A 4,612-nucleotide genomic window follows, 5' to 3' on the forward strand; every position below is an offset into this window, starting at 1 on the left:
TGTTTCAGGCATTGGGTCTTAAATTAGACTGCAACAATAAATGTACCCCCTATTATTATTGCTTGGATATTCAATGGACAAAAAATATTATAATTTTTTTGACATTTGAAGCTGTTGATTTTGGGGTCTTTGATTGTAAAAGGATTTAGGATCTCACATACGTCCCCTGAGTATTGTGCATACTTTTAATGGGACATATAACCAATTTTCCATTGATTCCCCTTGACTTTTCTGCCCTGTAAACATTATACATCTGTAATAAATCTCAGGCCCAGGCTCCGCTGTCCAGTTTGCCTCTAAGGAAGGCCTGGAATGCAGTAAAGAAACCACTCTTCTGCACAGAAATTGCCAGGAGAGCACAAAATAAGGAAGTGTCACAGAGAATTTTACTTCCCTGAAGTGAGAAAATAACCTATAGCAGCTTTTCCCTCAGGACTGTATCAACAGGGCTGGAGAAGCAACTGAAGACTGACACAGTTTGAGTAACGGGTCCATAATGCTGCATCCTCTGTCTGCATATCACATAGTTATTCACCATGGTCTTCAAACACAGTCGGACTAGTTGAAGTTTTCACTTCCTTCCCACATGCTTGTTAGTGGCTATTTGCAAATGCAGGTTTCTAATGCAACATTTGGGCTCTGAAATATAAATACACATGCATATACCCTTGCTCTTTAAAAAAAGTTAAAGAGAAGCATTTTAATGGCATGTATTTACAACCAGATACATCCATTAGGATCAAAAAACTTCCACATGCTTAGACATGGCTTTCATTTGATGTAATAACAGCATCACTCAGCTTCTTAATAAGTAAGCATCCTGGTTAGGATATGTCATTATTTTTCTGCTTTGTGGAAGAGTTGAAGGAAAATATCTTCTAGCATACAGATACAACTACTATAATTGCACTGACCTGTATCTAATGTGCATTTTGAATCATTACAAATTTATTTAGGGGAAAGTTACATAGAAAGTATGTTTTTACAGTCATTTATTTAAAGTCAATATACAAGTGCTGTTCTGAGAACTTAAGAGATATTAAAGCATTCTGAGAAACCTGGTCTAGTGACAGGTGTCCTGGCCCATGGCAGGGGGGCTTGGAAGATGAACTTTAAGGTTGCTACCAACCCAAACCGTTCTATGATTCTATGATTCAATATGAAGCACTTCAGACCTAAGGATCTTAAGACCTAATTCTAATACTGATCATGACATTGAAAGAACCCAACAAACACCACTTCCCTGAAATTTAAAAAAAGGAGTATCTTTAGACAAGCAAGAGGCACACGACAGAGTCTGTTACATGCTGCTCAACTGCAGCAACCAGCATTTTGAGCAAGTCAGTGAGTAGCAGACACACATGCAAATGGATACATGCAGAAATTTTGAGTGGGTAAATCACATGACACAGCTGATTAATTACATTTCATTCCATGGTTTTCCAAAACCAATCATAAAAAAACCCCAAATCCAATATAAACAACAAAAATGCCTTATAAGGGATTACTTAAGAATCAAGTTTTCCATTAAATAACACTGTCAAAAAGAAGCTTAATAAATTCTCTTCAGGTTTTTAGTAATGAGCTGCATCTTGCAAAAAATAACACACACGATGATATGTGCTGTTATTGATGGTTTGGGTTTTTACCTTTTTTTTTTTTTTTTTTGGCTAAAACTAGGTATGCTTCATGTATCTCAAGCCCTACATTAACTGAGCTACAGCAAGCTCTTTAAGGTGGAAGAAGGCTCTTCCCAGAAAGAATAAAACCCTGTGGGTTATAAACAGATCAAAAAGAATTATACTTTTTTATTTATATTCCAAAAACGTAAGCAAGTGAATGAAATGGTTTCATATACATTTTCACATCCATCAGCAGTGAAAACACTGGTCATACATCAATTCTGTAGCAAGACATATATCCTTTTTTTTGCTAAGTATGCCAAATTTAATGGAGAAAACCCCTCCATAGTGATTTAATTCTTGCAATAACAAGGGCAGAATGAGCTGGTTAATAGCTTTAGAGGAATACAAAAGCCACCCTTCCAGAATGCACATTACTGTTAGAGCGTGCAGGCAAAATAATAACAATGATTTAAAAAAAAAACCCAGCATCCAAATTGTGAATGCCCAATTTGAGGACATTTGTAAATCAGACTATGGAGGACCCAGAACATATGAGTCCAGGCTGGTTTATTCTAAGTGCAGTTCAGTAGATCTGATCCTGGCTGACTGTGTCTGGATTCCCTAATCACAAAGAAAGAAATGCATTCTTATGAAGTTAATCAGCTGTAGACCCAGAATGCTGATGACAGTTTCCCCATCTCTGCTTTATCTAAAGAAAACCCAGTTAGTGGTAATTCTACCAAATACTTGTAACATTCACATGAAACTTTAATTGATTTTCAAACAGTACAACTGTGCCATGAATTCAACCACACAGAATATAAGCCTTAAGCCCACTAGGTTTAAGCAATTGTGACTTTGTAGACTAAAACTATGTAAAATAAAATCTGATAACTCCCTGGTGTTAGAGGTAGACAGTTTTCTTTCAAATCCTAGGTTTGGTCCTTTATTTTATTCAGCAGTGAAAGCCATGAATACAGAACGAATAACAGCTGTTACAATTCTCAACCATGACTTCTAACGTCAGAGAATTCAAGGTATGAACACAGTACACGGTAATGAAAAGTATCAAAAATTAGTTTACCTCAAAAAAGATAAATAAAACAGGTATAACCCACCAATACATAAACAGATGTTTGTGCTACAGTTAAAATTTGCTGTATACAAAAGATCATAATCCCCGTCCTCGGCTTATGATAGAAGCAAGAATACATGAGCCATTTAAATTGTCAGACATTATGCTTTATAAGGTATGCACAGAAGTTCAAGCAATAAATACATACATTAGTTCAAAGCCTTACAATAGCTACGCAAAGCAGATGCAGAAAAGCAGATTTGCTATTACTAGCAAGCAATGATATAAGAGTAAAAATTCATGAAATGCATTAAAGCAACATTTTTCTTAGAAAAAGTCTGGTCATTTATGGGTCCACCAACATTTTTACATAATATGCACAATTATCAAAATACAGACCAAGCATCTCAGAAAACTCCAAAAAACCTAAAATCTATTTTCAAAGCAATTGCAGTTTTGGAGGTTTTTCTGGTATAATGTGCAAGCAGCTATTTTTTTTTTAAATTGTATTTATATAAAACCCATGCAAAACTCTACAGGTATATGCATTCTGTGGCTGAGACTTCCTTTCAAAAGTTTTGTAACTGAGGTATGCATACTTTAGCATTGTAGTCTTAGGCCACCTTCCTGATGGTAACAATTACCACATTTACTTCCAGTCCATCAAAGTCTCTTGAACATGCACTCAAAACACCCATCGTTCCCTTTCAGGTATTCCCCACATCAAACTCTTTGACGACTGATTGACTGAAAACAACCGCTTACAAGGTGGGTCCTTCTCTTGATGTTATTACTGTTGTAATTAAACTTTCTGTTGATCATGACCCAAAGACAAACATAATGAAAAGTAGCAGTTACTGTGACGTTCTCACAATTCATGCAATCTGCCATAATTGTTCTAATTTCTTTTGCTTTTGTTTTTTTTTTCTTTTTTTTTTTTTCTTTTGCAGAGGTAGAAGCTTTCAGAAAGCCTTTTGGGTAAGTGGGAAAACCCTTTCGAAAGCCGTTATGTCCTTTTATTTGGCGTGATAGATGACTGTGTATATCTTTAAGTCTATTTGCTGACTTCAGCAAAGAATAAATGATGAGCTTAGTTTGCAAGAACCAGGACCATCACATGGAACTGGTACATATGTTAAGCTCTAGCAGCCACCTTCTGTCAAAAACTGTTTGTAAAGCAATAACCATAATCAGGTTATGAGGTCCCTTGGTTGGGGGAAAAAGTATTATCAAGACTTGGCACAGCACATGAAAAGCAACACGTAAAGTTTCTAGGTTTTAAGCAAACATCTGACTATGCTATTTTCAACTACACCATAACGCATTATCATATTTTTGGGTTTGGAGTTGTCAAGAAAACCAGCATTCCAACAATTTGGCCTGTGCAAGTCTTCCAAAGGGAGTGTATTGTTAGTGTTAATATCCCGTATAAGCAGAGGCAGAATTATATGCAACTTTGGTTTGACTGAAAATAAATACCATGGACTACAATTGCTATATCTTTGCTTTCAGTGTAAAAACCCACCTAGATCACTTTAAATCAATATGAAATTAATTTTTGGCTTTACTAGACCTTTTATGTTTGGTTCCTACTTTTTTTTTTTCATTATAACTTAAGACTATAAAAAATAGTACACAACAAAGATTAAGACCATACAAGACATCTTCTAACAACATGTATTCACCACAGAAAAAAACAGACTGAATGGGAAAAAAATAAAACATAATGTATTATATATAACAATATGCAATCTGCATTTGCATCAAGTACATCATTATTTTGGTCAGTGATCCACATTTGTTGCTTTCTATCATAACTTCCACTGCAGACTTTGTTCTCACCTCTGTCTTAAATGAAAGCAAATCTTCACTGCATTTAGATTGACTTTTGGCCTCAGAAGATTACACTGTG

At 35.5% G+C, this 4,612-nt stretch overlaps 1 protein-coding gene across 9 annotated transcripts in view; it reads right to left on the minus strand.

Moving 5' to 3' along the window:
- Nucleotides 1-1,256: 1,256 nt before the first annotated feature.
- Nucleotides 1,257-4,612, minus strand: part of FOXP2 (forkhead box P2) — a 416,691-nt gene continuing 413,335 nt past the window's right edge. For all 9 annotated transcript variants that reach the window (XM_061373083.1, XM_061373082.1, XM_061373076.1 and 6 more), the window contains one exon: nucleotides 1,257-4,612. This exon is cut by the window's right edge and continues 1,164 nt beyond it. The gene's annotated coding sequence lies outside the window, so the exon portion shown is untranslated.

Source organism: Neopsephotus bourkii, unplaced genomic scaffold (assembly GCF_033783945.1).
Source record: "Neopsephotus bourkii isolate Nb327-2 ecotype Australia unplaced genomic scaffold, CSIRO-AGI_Nbou_v1 NB_1624, whole genome shotgun sequence".
In the NCBI taxonomy this organism is placed as follows: Eukaryota; Metazoa; Chordata; class Aves; order Psittaciformes; family Psittacidae; genus Neopsephotus; species Neopsephotus bourkii.